This window comes from Balaenoptera musculus, chromosome 3 (genome assembly GCF_009873245.2).
Source record: "Balaenoptera musculus isolate JJ_BM4_2016_0621 chromosome 3, mBalMus1.pri.v3, whole genome shotgun sequence".
NCBI classification, from domain to species: Eukaryota; Metazoa; Chordata; class Mammalia; order Artiodactyla; family Balaenopteridae; genus Balaenoptera; species Balaenoptera musculus.
Genome location: NC_045787.1, coordinates 123,158,848 through 123,177,166, shown reverse-complemented (window position 1 = coordinate 123,177,166; position 18,319 = coordinate 123,158,848). Strand labels below are relative to the sequence as shown.

Here is an 18,319-nt window from a genome sequence, read left to right as displayed (position 1 = left end):
TTGGAGGTATAGAAAGAATGGACATTTTTCTTTGTCAGTGTTAATTTGCTCCTGATGTAATGACTTTTAAAGCCTCACCTAGGACAATAGAGTAGCCTGAAAGGAGAGGTTAAATTCACCACTCATGGCATTCTTACATATCAGGCCTTTCAGGAGATAAGAGGATGATCTAATAACAGTACAGTCTTGAATTCTACCACTGATACTCTGTTCTCATATTGAAGGCAAAACACCCAAAACTCTGGATAAGTCCCTGGCCCAGTTTTCCTTATTATAACATAAAATCTAAATTTGCCTGGTATTGGGAGTGACCCCTAAGGAGACCTCTGGGGTGTAAAATTCATTGACTCTCTGCATTGCCCAGAAGCACAGCTATAATAACTCTATAGGGAACTGTGGCTACATGGTGTTAAGCTTTCTAAGAGGAGCTTTCATTTGAAAGGGACACTAAAGAAGTAGTGTCCACAGACTTTACAGTTCTATTGAAAAGGAGAGGCATGAAGTCCTTTCCCCGGGCTGGATTTCTCATACTGACTCCAGGCTAGGAAGTCCTCTGCCAGACACTCCAGATAAATCAAGGGAAACTCGTGAAACAAAATTTCCTCTCTTCTCATGACTTCAAGAAACTCTCTTTTATGAAGACAAACAGTGAGATTAACAGGAAATTTGGGCATGAGCAAACTGTACAAATAAAAGTGTCTGTATTTTCTACCGCTGTCCTACTATACTCTAATGTGGAGACAGTGACGCATGAAAAGTCAGACAGATGATAGGGTTGTAGCATTAGGTTGCATTGCATTTCTGTAGCTCACTCTCAGTTTATCCAACTGAAAAGAAGATATGAGAGATTGGAGAAGGAACCTAAAACTATTTGTTGTATAACCAGTATATCCTGACCCCTGATCTGCCTGGGTGAATGAATGAGCCCTCACCTATTCACCCTAAAAAGTCACATTCCTGCCAAATACTCCCTTCTGCCCTCCACGTCCTCTGCTTCAATAGCTCTCTAAAAGACCCCAAGGGGATTATTATATGAGGTCAAGAATCCATGCTGCAGCCTCTGGTCTTTGCTTCTCAGGACCAGGCCTTCATCAGAGCCCATAAACATGTAGAACTTTTTGCTTCCAGGTGCCCTGCACACATGGTCTGCTGAGCTTCTACAATCCTGCACAGCCCTCTTCTCCTCCACGCACGGTGGTTGACCCTGCCCACCAATGCCCTGGATCCTTGTCAGGCAGGAAGGCTTAGCACCTTTCAAGGTGAGGAAAAATTCACTGTCACCTCTACCCTTTAGGGAAGGAGAAAGCTCTTTCCCTTTATGCAAAGCTTTTTTAGTGAGGTGAGAACAACTCTCTCTGCCTTCTTTCAAATGGGTTGTTCAGGCAGGAATACTTGGGCCCCAGTGCGTGAAAGTGTTGAGTAGTGGGGACCTTTCAGTTTCCACACAGAGCACATCACATCTGTGATGAGTCAAGACCGGTTCAAGCACCTGCACCACATTCTACCTGAAAGCATTGTTCTCATCCATTCTTCTTTTTTGTTCTCTATTTTCAGTTACTTATCTCTTTGCCATAAATAGAGTTGTAAAATGGGAGAATATTGTGAGAGACAAAGACATTGCATGAAATGAGAACCTCCAGATTTAACTTCGGGCATGTTGTGAGTCAGTGGATGAGGTTAAATAATTATCTGGCAAAACAAAGAAAGGTTAGGAGAAAGGATATGAAATTCCATTTCTCCAACTTCAGTATCAGACCATTGTGCCCTTATCATCCTGTGATGAGGTCTCTCCCAGGAACAGGAGAAGAGATTAATATTCATTCCTTCTCTTGAATCAGGTGGTACAAGAGCTGGCTATTATGACTGGCAAAAGATCAATCACTAGTTTAGTTTATTCAGGGTCATAAAGATCAATCCTGTGCATAAAATGTGCATCTCAAGGCTTGAAACTCAAGTCGACTGCATAAGAAAAACCACTCTTTTCCTTTCATTTTTCTATTGCCTATGAATATTTAGCTTCTCAAATGCACTTTGGACCAGTTTTAACATATTACAGGACCTCTGATTTAATAAATAAATAATAAATGAGTAAAATCACTGATGTGTACATTTTGCATTTGCCTGTGTCGTGATTTTACCATTTTGAAAATTATACTTCAACAAGAGTTAAGAGTTTACAGATTTACTTGAGAGATGGATTGGGATTTTGTTAAGAATTGAGAAATTTATTAGAAGAAGAAATAGATGCTGAGAAAAGAGAAGGAATTTGGACTTAGGGAAAAAAAAAAGAGGTTTAATAGAGTTAAAAAGAGGAAAGCTGCTTTCCTGAAACTTAACTCCCCTCTCTGGGTTTGGTCCTGCCTTCCTTCCATTATCCACATTCAGAATCAAACCTACTTGGTCCCCGGCGGTAGTCTTTGACTCCTTGGGAAAGACCCTTGTAGCATGAGCGAGAGCCGGGAACACGTTAAGGAAGAATATCCGGGGGAGGCAGTGGGCACATGCAAGAGATCTCAAAGATTTCCTTGCAAAATCCTCTTGTCCTTGGTGGGGGAGGAAAAAACCCATGAAACTCCTGTTTCTTCATTGTGCATTTCTCTAGCATGAAAGTCTTAGCAAGCTCCAGGCTTCCAATTTCACACTTCAGATCAACTATAAGAAACAAATCAAATAGTAATAAAATGTAAATGCAGGATGTAAATATTTAAGGCAAGTTGGCTCATAAATATGTGAGACAGACCATGAAATCTGTAAATTCCACTTTTAGACAACGCTTTTCTCCTTTCAGTTCCTCTGTACCTGCCCTGTCAGAGGGAAATAAGTACTCAGCCACTGAGGGGTCTAAGGAATAATATGGGGGTCTTGAGGTGGGAAATACTAGGGAAGTTGTCCAAAAATTTAGGGGCTGAAAGGAAAAGATTGAGGCTTTAGTGGCTTTAATAAGAAAGGTTCAGATATGGAGGAGGAGACAATATAATAGAACAGCTGGAACTCATAGAGGTCCTTCCACATGCCAGGCATGGACTAAGATTTTTACAAACATGATTTATTTAAACCTCCATTCAGTAAGCAAAGGCAGTTTTCACCCTGGCTTCATAGATGAAACAATGGCGCTAAGAGAAGATAAGGTTTCCAGGTCTTATGATTAGAAGGTGGCTGAATCAGGACTGTAACCCAGGAAGAAGTCAAACTAGTTGTGGAAGAGAATATGGTTTAGAATGTTTAGGAGGCTCAGCATAGAGAAAGGCCATTTCTTGTTGGAAATCCACTTCTCAAAGCTTGGGGATTTTCTGAGTCAAAATCATGGGGTTCTCCCAGGCCTCATCTATCCCTTCCCAGCCAAGCTACTTCCACTGCAGTTGCCTAAGCTCAGTGATGATTTGCCCAATGCACCAACTGGTCATTAATGCCTAATTCTCAAGGGCACTAGGCCTGGGGAGGGAGGGAGGAGGGACCCCCCTGAAAGTTGGACACTTAGAACCCTTTCGAGTTTCCCCACACTTTTTTCAGAGCCAGAGCCCTGAGGCCTTTCCTCACCACAGAAGGTAAAAACCAAACCTCTTCCATTTCTTCAAAATGGAAGAGTTAGTTGTCTACTTAGAAGTAATCCTTAAAAAAATAAAAAAGTGATCCTTGATATTTACCCCTTCCTCAACCCTAGGTTTCAGTCCATCAGCAAGTCCTCACAATGCCACCTCTAATATATATTCATTTGAGAGAGTCCAATTTTCTCCCTATCTACTGCCACCACCCTAATTCTAGCCACTCTCATCTCCAGCCTAGGTGACCACTGCATCCTAACTTTGTCCACTTTTGCCCTTCAAAACTTCATTTCCCACAATGCTTCAAACCAAGTTTAAATTCTTCATGACTCTTCATTGCATTTAAGAAAAACTCCAGTTGCCTGACAGTGGGCTACAAGGTGCTGCATATTTTGGTTCCCACCCACCTTCCCAACTTCCCCTCATGGCACTTTCCCCCATGGTCACTGTATCCAGCTATACTGACCTTCAAAAATATTTCTCCTCCCTTGCTTTTCCTCTCCTCAGAGCTCATCTCCGTTGGAAACTCTCTTTTCTTAGCTCTTACAGGGCTGGCATAATCCATACTTCATTTCTCAACTTAAATGTCACCCCACAGTGAGTCATTCCTCTCCATCTCCAGTCCTCATCTTCCCTTCAGTTGTTCACTGATTCATGGCACTTGTGAAAATGTGCTATTGTTTTAGTGGTAGGTTTTCTTATTCTTTGGCTGCCCCATCCACTAGACTCTGAGCTCAGCTAGGACAGGAACTAAGTCTGTTTTGTTCACTGTGGGGTGCACATGCGCTTATTGTACTACCTGATTCACGTTCTCTCCTCTTAGTGCTGGAAGTAATGACGTTTTGAGTTCCTAAGCACTGTAAAAATTCTGACAATTACGGTGCCTCCCATAGTAAAAATTATACAAAAATTAAAATAAAATTTCTACATATACTGAAATTAAACTAGCTTATTTGCAGATTTTCTTTTTTAAAAAATTTTTATTGGAGTATAGTTGATTTACAATGTTGTGTTAGTTTCAGGTGTACAACAAAGTGAATCAGTTATACATAACATGTATCCACTCTTTTCTTTTTAGAGTCTTTTCCCATATAGGCCATTACAGAGTATTGAGTAGAGTTCCCTGTGCTATACAGCAGGTTCTTATTAGTTATCTATTTTATATATAGTAGTGTGTCTATGTCAATCCCAATCTCCCAATTATTTATAGATTTTCTGATTACAAAATTTTGGAAAAATTCATTGAAATGGAACTTTTCCCATTTCTTTGGTGTCCCTGATTTGCTGGTAACCTAAGCACATGTGTTGTCTGCCTTTGGGTAATATACAGCTGCCCAGAACCAGAAAGGAAAAAACTGCTTCTCATTTCAACATCAGAGCAAATGTTGTCTTATCGAGTAAACCTTATTAGTAAATCTGTAATGGAGCAGTGGTCACTGTTAGCATTACACCTCTTTTTCTACTGTGGGAACAACAATGAATCTTTTGGCCTCTCTTCATGCTTTCTCATCCCACACAGCCTGTCAGCCCCTTAACTATTGACAAACTCTAATCCCTCAAATAAATTAACAGAAGGAGAACCTAGAGGAAAGAACTGTGTGTCTATGTGTTAAGGGGGAAAGGAGGCTGATTCTTTCAACAAACACGTATGTTGCACATGATGTGCACAGGTACTGTGCTAGGTACTAGCATGAAACAGAAACTGAGTAACATGCCTGTTTTCCACACCTCAGACCAGCATACATTTCCTTCTCTTTGTCTGAAGCCATCTGCCCGCACCCTACTCCACAATTCCTCCAAGAATGTCTTCCTAGGCTCTCAAACTCAGTTATGTTCTCTCTTTATATGCTATCAGAGCTTCCTGTAGTTCTCTGTTATAGCCCTCAACATCATTTATTTTAAGAAATTATGTAGTGTCTCTTTCATTTTAGATTATAAACTCCTTTTTTGAAAAGAGTGTTCACATTATCTTATGCACAGCTGTGTCCCTGGTACCTAGTACAGCATTAATGTATCAGTAAACAAATGAATGAATGGTACTGCTGACCTCAATGTTCTTACAATCAAATAGGAGTGAAAGACAAAAATATATTTACCATTCAACATCATGAGCATAGTAATAAAGATGTGACAAGGGACAAGACAATGGGAATCTCATTTCTAATGCTAATCTAATGCTAATCCTGGTATCAGTGAAGAGTCCCTGAAGGAGGTGATGGATAAATCTTGAAGGTTGAAGAATTAGGGCAGGGAAGGGACTTCCAGAGGATACAGGGTGAGCAAAGGCAGAATTGTCCACCTGCTATGTAGAGTCATCCATAAGATGGTTGACCATAGGACTGTAGAGTTCATGGGAGAGTTCCAATATACTTGCTTCCTGGGAGTATTGATAAAGGACATGCAGTGAGGTCAGAATGATATCCTTATCCTTAATGACCTCAAAAAGATCCTGGCTACTTACATTTAATGTTTTCTGTAAATAGACAATATGTTAATAACCTCTTACAGAATAGACAGGGAATAAACAACAGTCACTTCTGTGACCCCTAGCTTTTTGTCCCTTTTTTTGGGGGAAATCAGGACATTGGCCTATCTCTGAGATAAACATTTTCAGAATTCCTCATAGTCTGCTGGTAGCTGGTCTGCAGTCATAACAACAAGTTCTTAGACTAGCTTGGAGTGATCTGAGTATTCTGTAAACACCTAGAAAAATGTGCTATGCATAACCATGGTTATTAAAAATTATGTTAATAAAAATATTAGCTAACATTACTTATTTATTACATGCCAAATGCTTGTTGGCTCTTTGCACACATGAACTTTGATCTTCAAAAGAAACTGAGGTACAGAGAAATCAAGCACTTGCCCAAGGTCACTCAGAAAAAAAAAATGGTGAAGTGTGGGCTCAATCCAGGTAGTCTGTCTCCAGAGCCCAAACTTTGCAGCTTCCTCCCTTTATGCTGTGGTTTCTCCTGAAAATTTAATGCTGCTTTTGGAGCCAACACCCACAAACACCCTGTACTTTTTCAGACATCTCGTAGAATTCAGAAGTCAAAGTTGGAGAGATCTCAGGAGGGGTAGACAGTCTGGCCACAGTTAGTAGATGCTAACATATGGAGAAGATGCTCTTGGAACAAAACCAGTGTTTCCCAAAGACTACCAGCAGTATACTAGGTGACTCTGAATATGCATGGGCAAACATTTCCATTTTAATAACTATATACTTTAAAAATATGTAATAGATACACATTATGCTAATATGCATGTATGCTAAAAAGATAATTATTATAATTACTTTCTAATTTTTAGAAATATCAAAAATAGATAACTGGAAAAATAATGTTATAATACTAACTTATTTAGCCATGATTCAGTGCAGAAGTTGTTTGATATTTCATTTATTTACTGGTTTGTTCATTCGACAAATATTTATTGAGCATCTAATATGGGTCAGGTATTGTTCACAAATAAACAAACAAACAAATATCTCTGCCCTTTCATAGCTAACATTCTAGTGGGGAGAAGCAGATAAAAATTTTAAAGCATAAATAAATGACATAGTATATTAAAAGATAATAGATACCATGGGAACATAGAGCACAGTAACAGGAAATGGCAATGGAGAGAAGGAATGAAATTTTAAATTTTCTTTTTTTTAACTAAAAATTATTACAAGTGAAGTTGAAGTCTTTAACTAAAAAAAAAAAAAAAATATTGTTTTACATTAAGTTCCTTTCTCTGGGAACATTCTCTTTACCATGCCTAATTTTATTAATGTTTTGCCAAAGCCAGAGACAAATTTCCTTTTAAAGTAAATAAATAACAAATAATTAAAGTAAATAAAAATAAATACCACACAATTAAATATCTAAAGGAAAATATTAAATAACGGTAAAAGTGCTGCATGGATATAGCCAAAAAAAAAAAAAAAAAAAAAGGAAGAGTACTATCTGAATGGTTAAATTAGGGAATTGTTTAAATAGGGAACACCAAACACTTTTCCCTTCCTATTGCCTCTGTGTTGATAGGAGGAGAGGAAACTAGAATCACTCACCCCAACCAAGTCAGCTCTTGGTGCTCAAGATGAAAGTCTTCCTCACAAGGCTGGTGGGGAGGATCCCATCACCTAAGCACGTCTGAGTTTCTACCACCTGCAGCTTTCTTCTCTGCTTACTTTACATGACCATTTTTGTGGAGACAGCAGAAGATGAAATACAGAGAAGAATACAAAAGCTAGACTACCACAACCCATTCCTCTTTGCTACACAGCTACACTTACGTGCTGCTGACGTGCAAGTGTGTGTAGACTGACTGTCTAGGTTCTGGGGGAGGGAGGGACCCCTAGCTGCACAGAGCAGGATGCAGGCGCTCCCCTGGAGAGGACCCGGAGGCAATGCCAAGTGTGGAGGATGAGTTGCAACCCTTTCCTCAACCACCTAATTGCCTTCATGTCAGTTTTGCTAGAATAAGGCCCTGGCATTCAATGTGAACCCAAGCAGGATGATGTCCTCTCACATTTTAAAATTAATTACTTGAGAATGAGTAACAAAGAACCATAGCTAGCACTTACTGAACACTTACTCTGTGCTAGACATTGTGCTCATGCTCTACATGCATCATCCTATTTGATTCTCACGATGAGGTTCTACAATTATTTCCATTTCACAGATGAAGAAACATAGGTTCAGGAAAGTTAATTAACACGTCCCAAATCATATCTAAAGTCAGTCGAGCCCAGGCTGTCTGACTCTGAAATTTGTACTAATCCTATTTGAATCTGTAAATAACCCTATGGGTTAAGAACAAGAGTATCTCCATTGCATGGAGGAGTCGCAGAAAATGTAATGGTTAGGAGAGCAAATGCTTGTGTTAGAAGCATCAGAGTTTTAATTCTGGCTCTGCCATGTATTAGCCATGTGGATTTGGGAAACTTATTTAGCTCCTTTAAGGCTTACAACGTACTTAATTGTCACATTTTAAGAGAACTTTTAATCTCTTAGGGCCTCGCTGTTTTTGTCATCATCGTCATTGTCACCGTCATCTTCTTCATCATCATCATCATCATCACAGCTATCATGTATTAAGTGTTTTCTCACCTTAATTTTTTCCCGTGTCTGAAATTGCCACGCTGTTCCTTCAATCCCTTGGATCAAGAAGTGGCTACAATGTACTACCACCACTACTAATAATAGCAATAAGAGTAAATAGCAATAATAGCAATAAGAGTAAACATTTATTGTATGCTTACTACATGCCAAGTGCTTTTAGTGCATTATCTCATTCAATCTTTACAACTACTGCCTGAGATAAATACTAGTGTCATTTATAATTTATAGTTAGAAACAGAATTCATCTAGAACTCAGCACTGCTGATTTCACATCCTTTTTTTCCTACTCACCACCCAGACCAGCAGCTGGCTTGGGACCTCCAAAAGGGCATCCTTGAAATAGCATGGAATTTCCTGCAGGATATTGAACACTCCAGGAGTCTGACACCAGAAAGGTTTGAAACTATCCACCAACTGAGAGCCGTGGTTGCTCAAGGAATTTCTGATTCCTCTGTTCCAACTTCCTTTTCCACAGGGGAGTGCCAAACAACTCCAGGTCCTCTTCAGAGAGGGAGCTGGAAAAACAATGACTCACCTGAGAAGAACAAGCAGAGTAGTGCCAAGGAACCAAACAGACTCTTTTTTTAATTGCAAAGCCCAGCCACCCATTTTCCTTGTTAACAACCTTGAGTGGCTTTGAGTAAAAGATGCTATAAAGAACAAACATATTTGGAGTGATAATAATCTCCTATTACATTATATAACTTTCTCCATATTATTATTTTTTCTGATTGCAAATTTAATACATTTTATTGGAAAACCATAGAAAATGAAAAAATAACTAAGCTGTTTTGTATGATTCAGTCTAGATTTCAATAAAATTGAAATTATTCTCCTCCCATGGCTATACACCCTTACCCCATTTTTAAAGACCTGGAGTCCTGGGTAGGAGAGACCAAGCGCATCCCAGAGAGCAGCAGCGCAAATTCACTCCCCTCCAGCCCCTGCAGCTCCTTTCACCCATCTCGCCTCCCTCTTAGTCTGGTGGCTTACCATTGGTCGTCGCCATGACAACCAGCAGCAGCCAGGGCTGGCAGCCTCTACCGCAGCAGGGGTGGGGCTTTGGAGGAGGGGGCAGGAGAGGAGGAGCCAGAGGAGGTATCTGCTGCAAGTTCCTGGCTGCTTCTGAGCTCACCCCATCCCCCGAGAGGGAGGAGGCCTAGTGGTGATGCTGCTGCTTCTGCCGCCGCGACTGCTGATACTCCAGTGAGGCTGGAAGGGTGGTTCCTATTCGCACCGTCGCCAACCAGAGAGTGAGGGGAAAAAAATCCCAGCAGCCGCTGCTGATGTTGGGTTCGGAGGCTGCGTCCGACTCGGTCACAAGGAAAATGGATTCAGTTTGCATCTCTCCCTCCTTTCAACAGCTTCTCCGGGTCTCAGCATGGTAAGTAGCAGAGAGCGGGGTTATCTTCTTGGTTTAGCTGGCTATTAAATGACCTGTGTATACATTTGTGGCCTGCACTTGAACAATGACTCCCTCAGAGAAGGAGAGGAAGATGTGGAGACAGTGATGGGGATGGGAGAGAGGAAGGTTGCCAGGAAGAGAGAAGTAAGAAGGCATCTGCTTGTGTTAAAAAAAAAAAAAAAAAATGGTGTTCTGATTTTATCCTGAACTGGCTCAGAATGCAGACTGAGCCACTTGGTTCCTTTCCTTCCAAGCTTAGCAACAGAATCAGGGGGTGGAAAAAGAGCTCACAAGAAATGGATGTTATTGAAGGGAATCATTTAATTTGCGGCTCTCACATATAGGGTTGGGCCTTCCTCAAAAACACATTTGGTGCTTCCTAAGCTTTCCGGCCTAGTTATAAGGTGATTTTGCTTATTTCCCTCATTGCTAAGAAAAGGTAGCCCCAGAATTTAGCATTTTATTTCATATTCTGATGTACTTTTGCCGAGAAACCATTTGCCAGATAGAGTTTCATTTTTAGTACATAGATTTGATTGTGAACATACAAATGGATACCCTATGGATATGCATATCATACATACACATGTTACTTAGCATTTATGAAACATATTTATATGCAGAGTGTGCTTTGCAATCATTTTTATGGCTTATAAATGACCTTGCATGCTTGGAGGTAATTGCATATTTTTGAAACTATGCTTCTGGTTTGTATTATTATTCATTGGCTTCATTTGGATTAATGCAAGATTTATTCTTGTTATTGTCCCTTAGTTTCATTGTGACCCATTAGGACAATCTGTATCATAGCACTGGATGTGAATTCATAGCCTGCCTCTTTTCTTTATTTTTAATTGGGTTTGTGGGGACTGATTTGAGAGCCCTGAATTTACAATGATAGGAAAGGGAGGTGGCTTGTGGTATTATTTTGTGTCTAGCATCTTGCCAAATGAATGTTGAAACAAATCAGTTTTCTTGAAATTCTACCCCGAGCCTTTCATGTTTGTACTTGTGTCCCAGGAAGCACAGATGAGTTGGAAGGTGAAATGCATTCATTTTTTTTAATAGTGCTGCTATTTGCTGTTTATTCCTTCAGTATCCAGGCACCATTTTACAGTTCCCTCAAATGTTGTATTATGGGTCTACTTCTTTAGGTGGTTAAGTAGGAAAGTGGGACTGTTTTGAAAATCTAGGTATTCCCAAGTACCTTAGCCATCTCCAAATTAGCCTGCTTATACAATGAAATGAAACAAGAGAGTGAGCAAAGCTTAGGGTGAGAATGTGTGGCTTGCAGGCAAAATGGGGGGCTATTGTAGTTAACAAATGCTTAGTGGGATCCGCTTGACCTTTTATTATGTCACAGCTTTAAGGCAACTCAGGATACTAAAGACGCCTGAGATGAGTAGGGTACAGGGCTCCATTACCACCCAGGATAATGGAAATTTCATTGAATTAAAGCCAGAAAAATCCTTGCAGGTAAAACTGTTTTAGTAATATTACATTTATCATATGGACTATTTTTTATCCATCTCTCTCTTCTCTAACAATATCATTGTCAGTGCAAACATTTTTTACAATGTTAAAAAACGTTTGTTCTAATCCTGCATTTTATTTTACACACTGCTCCCCTTCATTTACAATCTTTACATGTATTTGAATCAGGTTTATAGTTTAATTTCTCTGAGAATAAATGTCCGGTTTGGTTTATATATGGGAAGGCTCTTCAGCAACTTAATAGGAAGAATGGATTTAATGTGCTCATGGCATGTCATATATTATATAGATTCACAGCTCCATCAAGTCATGCTACCGTAGGCCTTATTATCACAACTACATAAAGTAGAGCAGGGAAAGGGGTACTGGGCTTGTATGCCATAACAAAAATTTTATAACACTCTGCATCCTTAATCGTTAATGGTAACTTTTGACTGGCAAAAATTAAAATTTCAGTAAGCTTTAAAACATTAAGACATGTTGTAGTTGCAGTTGCATTGTATTTCATGCATTGGAAACAGTTACCTTGGGCTTTGTTTTATTTCCTTTGTTTCGAGTTTTCATTGGGATGTGGTTTTATAGGTGAAGTTGGTACAGTTTGAGCAGAGGCAAATCACTCTAAGTCGTGGATATAGAACTGACTCTCAGCAGTGAGTTTCAGCTGTGTGGTCAGACCCTGATGGACTAGTTTTTGATCCTACAACTTGAGACGATTATATGACCTTTGCTGAGGGGCCGCAGAAAAGTGAACTGTTTTTAAAGGACTACAAGTTGAACTCTCTAAGAAAGGATAAGGAAATTAGGATTATTTTATTGGGAGAAGTGAAAACTAAGAGATGATGATCATTTACTTCAAAGAGCTGGACATTGCTTACTGACATTTTTTGGAGCCTAAAGTGTGGTCAGTGGGCTTCAACTTCATTAGAAAGGATGAAGATTAGAAATACAAAATGTAGAACTTCCTGATAGCAAATTTGAACTGTCAACTGGATAACCAGATAAGGCAGTGCATCCTTCTTCAAAACCTCCAAAAGTATGCCATAAACATGCATTTATTTGGAACAGGCTAAATTCTTTCTCAAGAACTTCACTGGCTTTTTCTAGAGTAAATTGTCCGTATAAGAGTGTGCTTTAGTTGTTTAACATCAGGTACTGCTAGACCTGCAACAGTAAGACTCCATGTTGTAATGGGCTTCTAAATTACAGAATCTGAATATTGTTAAAGAAATCAATTGACCGTATGCTTGGAGAAACGTGTATGTTATCTTGTCAGGATGCAGGGAACTGAACGTTGTCCTCTTCATAAGACTCCTTTCTCAGCAACTTTATGGAATGTGATGCCTAACAGCCATATTAACATTATTCCCTTTGGTATGGCTAATTTTAAAAAATGAGACGGCGTTTAGTGTGGTCCAGATACAAAATATCAATAGTTCAAGAGCCATCAATCTGATGTCAGAAAAAACAAAATATATGGAAGATACATACATTTGGTTATTTAAATGTGCTGTTTAACAACAAGCAAATTAATTACCTTTTTCTCAAATACTATCTTGAAAATGCCATTCTTGTTGCAATATTAAACATTTTGATTGGTATTTAAACTTTTGTAAAACTTGTTTTAATTGGGATAAAACACATATTATCTAACTTCTCACTTTGTGATAGGATGTTCCTTATTTCTTCACGTGACTTCAGAACATATTTCAGTCTTATGTACATGCTTCAAGTCTCCATCAGGGGAACTTAGAAAATAGCTGGAGAGTCAAAACTGTTTTCTACATTTTTCATAGGTTCATAAAAAGATTAATGCTTTGTTTTCCATAGTTGGAACCAAAAAGAAAACAAAATTTATCTTGGAAGTTTTAACATAACTTACTCAATTGTTTTTTACTGAAATAAATAAACTAGGTGTATACTTGGGTGTTACCCTGAGAGGTCAGTTACAGTTCCCTCTGTTTGCACATCCCAAATGTTATTTTACCAAGTGAAAATGTGTTTTCAGACATGATGAATTAATCAATTGAAAAACAACTATTTGTAGAGCTCTTATATGACTAGCACAATCTGCATTTTCTAGGAAAGTACAATTTCCTTGTGGGCGGTATATAAGCTACACACACGTGAAATAGTTAATGACGAAAACAATATACTTGTAATTAGCACCATCATTACATCTTATCTTAATATAATCTTTTGTAGTTCTTAAAGTCGTTTTACATTCTTTATTTGTCATCTTATATTCCCCGAAATTCTGTCATGCCAGTAAAGCTAGTGTCATCGTAATTACTTTAAATTAGTGGAAAGAGGCTCGGGAGATTAGACTTGTTCAAGTTTTGGGTTCGGTAAATAGCCTAGTTGGGCCCTAATTCCAACTCTCATGAGCTCAAATCTGCCATATTAGAAAATTTAGCAAATTATCTTACCGATTTGAATTTTAAAATATCAAATATAGTAAACTCTGCATTAAATGTAGTTCATTTTTTTTTTTTTTTTAATAAATTTATTTATTTATTTATTTTTGGCTGTGTTGGGTCTTCGTTTCTGTGCGAGGGCTTTTTCTAGTTGTGGCAAGCGGGGGCTACTCTTCATTGCGGTGCACGGGCCTCTCACTATCGCGGCCTCTCTTGTTGCGGAGCACAGGCTCCAGACGCGCAGGCTCAGTAATTGTGGCTCACGGGTCTAGTTGCTCCGCGGCATGTGGGATCTTCCCAGACCAGGGCTCGAACCCCTGTCCCCTGCGTTGGCAGGCAGATTCTCAACCACTGCACCACCAGGGAAGCCCTATTTTTATTTTTAATGACATAAAGCTGGGGGGTAGCACAGTTTTTTTCCTGTGCTTAGGACCAAATTAATTTCTATAGGTCCTGGACCTTGAAGAAATTTAGTCCATACCTCCTACCTGTATGTCCTAAGCATCTCTCTACCTACATGTTCTTAAAAATTAAAATGATATTATCTCATAAATAAGTGTACATCAGTTTAACAACTTTCTGATATTTCCTGGACAAGTACTTTTATACTTTTCTGAAGTATCAAAAATCAAATACTTTTTTCCAAAATATTGTAGTTTTTTGATGTCTCCCTTTCTTTGCTAACACTGTAGGCACGTACTTTTCCGACTGTTTGGTAATTCAGCGCTGGCCAAAGAGTAAATCATGCCATCTGAACTATCATTTCACATTTGTGAAGTGTCCTTTATAATTAATTAGCTTGCAGTACAAGTGACATCTGTCATATTAAAGGCATTCTGCTTTAAATCAATATTCACCAATACAATTAAATTTTCTTTTAAAGGCTTTCTTATTTTACATTTAAAACATATATCCAAATTGTTGGAAAAAAAAGAATAAAGCAGAAATGTATAAGAAAATCACCCATAAACCTACCATCAAGAAATAATTACTGTTAGTACTTTGAAATATTTCCTTCTAGATTTTTTTCTATCTGCCAGTATAAACACACTCAGATATACTATTTCATAAATGGGACCATACTCTAAGCATTGTTTTATAGTTTTTTTATTTTATATAAGGTGGCCATCTTTCCATGTTAGTGAAATATGTCTGTAGTAAATTTTTAATCTCTGTGTGCATTTTTCTTGATGACTCAAGATACTTTCCCCACTTTGGGGTCTTCACACTTTGCTTTTAAATACAGGTAGCTCCTGCTTGATTTACAGCAGCTGTGAGTCAAGCATGATTTTTCAGGAAATATGAGATCTGTTGTTCTGACCTGCCACTGCATCTCACAGTGGGTATTAAATTAACCTGGGTCATCTCTTGTCTGCTGATAATGAATGAGTTTTAAGCTCAAGTCAGTGAAATCCCTGTTTGAATTGCTAGGAATTTCACCAGGCGCATGCATAAGCGGCAATTAAAAAGACAAAAACAAATCTCTTCCAGATTCATGTTATTTTTCCTCAGTATAGTAATGGCATCCTGTAGTCTTAACCTCTGTGACCAACTTAAATTCTTCATAAAAACATTTAAACAACATACCTTAGCTGTCACATGACTTCTCAGACTAAACTAAGATATATTTTTGGCATCTGTATGTTTCTTAAACTGGTATATAGTTTTTAAATGAAAGCCCAGTCATCTGACTCTTCCCTTTTTAAAATATGAATGGTTGGATTCTTCTTATACTTTAAGTTTGAGCTTTAAATATAACTCCTTGGAGAGGTTTCCTTAAGTATATCTCCACTATTACTCTCCGTACCCTCTGTTTCCTTTGTAGCATTTATCAAAGTTGTAATTATAGAGCTATTTATTTGCTCACTTGATTTTCCCTGCCCTTCACTAGATTGTAAACTCTGTGAGGGCAGAAAATGAAACTGTCAATTAATAACGAAAGCCTTGGCACAACATATGTGCTCAATAAACAGTGGTTGACTGAACGAATAAATGGGTGCTCCCCTGAAGGACCTCTGGCCTAAGATTGTAGACAAGCTTTCCTAGCAGGTCTTCAGACTGTGACTCTCATTCTTGTACTTTGGCTGTGAAAACAAAATGGATTGTATTCATATATGTGATATTCTCAGGATTTTAGGATGTTGATAAAGGAAAGCCAAATTCTTAAATGACAAATCACAATATTTAAAAAATCCATCGTTAAAAATTGTTCACTACATACTATGACATAAATAAGAAAGGCTGTGAATATTTCTGTGGCTCCATTTATTCCCTTTCAAAACTGAATTGCAAGTCAGAAATAATGAGACCATTAAGGGAATACCTTTGGATTCACTATAACTTATTAAAATAAATTAGTAATTTAATTATTATTAGCATCAAATTATATGATACACACTCAAAGCTATTTTTCTATTCTAGAAATCCACTTTACTAAATTCTCTAATCATAAACAAATCATTCCTTCATATCTATATCCAAAAATGAGGCTGAAACAGTAATGGAGACAATAACCTTACTCAGAAGATGAATTGAGGAAAAATCTTGCTTTCATGAACGTTTTGAAATCAAATATAAAACTAGTGACCTGGAGGAGAAGGGGTATGCTTGGCAAATACAAAGAAATATCTTCAAATCATTGGGAACAGCCATCTCTATAGGTGCCTGACCTGCTGATACATTGAAATTTAAGTATGAGGAAAAAGTCTTTGTTCCCTTTCTTTGTTTGGCATCTAAATCAAGATAGCTCACTGCACTGCTTGAAATTCTAGAGTCAACTGCAGTTAAAATATAGATGGAAAACGAAATCTGACTAAGTTTAGCTGACACTATCTGGTCAGAAAACAATTCATTGGTATTATTTTCAAGAAGGAAATTTTGCTGAGGTCTGTATGACTCTAAAAAAGGCTTGTGAGCATGTGCTTCAGAAAAGAGGGTGATATTGTCAAGCTGCCTTCTGATCCAAACTGGAAATGTTTCCTTGGAAAATGCTACCCAGTATAACCACAATGAAAATGTAAACCAAGCAAGTGTTTCTCACCCACATGCCTTATCTGGCTCTTTCTTGTGCAGCATTTCTTGGAGAGAGGTACCTTCCAAAAATAAGCATTTCATGGAGAGGTACCTTCCAAAAATGAATGGCTTCTCTAGTCCTTACTGACCCATATTTAAGGACTGTAAACTCTTCATAGGTCAGATATACCTAATTTGAACATAGTTTCCAAAACAAAACTAGTTTTTTTAGATGCAATTATACTGATGAAAACAGCTAGACAGCATATTTTAAATGAGTCCTGGTCTTTAAAGTCTAGGATATTGTGTCATTCTACCAACAAGCCATTTAAAGACTAGCAAGACCATAATTTTATATATAACAATAACCAATATGGAGAGTTTATATTAAAAATAAACACACTGAATTCACAGAATCCTCAAGATGGTAATTCTGCTAATTGGCACTGAGGAGACAGAGAAAGGGACTTAGGTGTTTTGAAAGATATTATAGATCCCAAACTTGCTTTCTTATGAATTTCTTAGATAACTCAAATTGTGAAAATGGGAACTCTGGAATTACTGGAGTTTCTCTGTTGTCTGCTCTGCTAGGGTTACCTAGACCCCGAGGAAGGAATTCCTCCTACTCCACAGGCTTAGTCTTTGTCTCCTGCATCTCTTAAGTAGGAATTTAAGTGGTTGCTAATTAACCATAGAGGGGAATTTGTATTTCAGAGAATATATGATTCTTTGTTGTAGTAAGGAGAACATTAGAATTATGACTTAGTTTTATTTTAAAAGCACTTCATTGAATAAAAGTACCTACAAAGTTTAGAATTTATAGTATTTTGAGCTAGATGCCTGAAACATTAGCAATCATTAAAAATAAACCCTAGCTTTTAAAAAATGAATTAACAAGGACCCCCCTTACCCCTAGTTAATTTTACATAGAAGGAGCATTTTAGCCATCTCGCTCTCTTCTTAGCTAGGTTGTCCACATTCGAGGCTCCACAGGGTTCAGTGTCACCCTCTGAAACAAGAGAGAGGAAAATATCAGCCTGCAACAAGGGAAATTGATTCTTCTACCACTGTAGACCTTCAGGTTTTTTTCCTCTATAGATTGAAAAGAGCCCAATCTCTAAATGCGTGCTTAAACATGACCAATTCACATGAATGCTCTCATCTGGACAGGTTTAGCTACACACATTGTCCAATCTCTTTTAAGTGTGATGTATTATTTTATATTTTTCTCTTTTCACTCTATTTACAGTTTTTGAAATCAAACCTAAATGGCTTAGCCAAGACCCCTGGAAGGTAGTGAAGAGACAAGATTAATATTTCTAGCCAGTCCCTGGCTATTTGCTT

At 38.2% G+C, this 18,319-nt stretch overlaps 1 protein-coding gene across 5 annotated transcripts in view; it reads left to right on the top strand.

Annotated features, from left to right (window-relative positions):
• Nucleotides 1-9,777: 9,777 nt before the first annotated feature.
• JAKMIP2 (janus kinase and microtubule interacting protein 2) overlaps nucleotides 9,778-18,319 on the top strand; it is a 184,545-nt gene continuing 176,003 nt past the window's right edge. For 3 of the 5 annotated variants that reach the window (XR_005019438.1, XM_036848571.1, XM_036848572.1), the window contains exon 1: nucleotides 9,784-10,034. The gene's annotated coding sequence lies outside the window, so the exon portion shown is untranslated. Of the gene's footprint in view, nucleotides 10,035-18,319 lie in introns of all 5 variants that reach the window. The other 2 variants (XM_036848570.1, XM_036848569.1) reach the window with 1 other exon arrangement.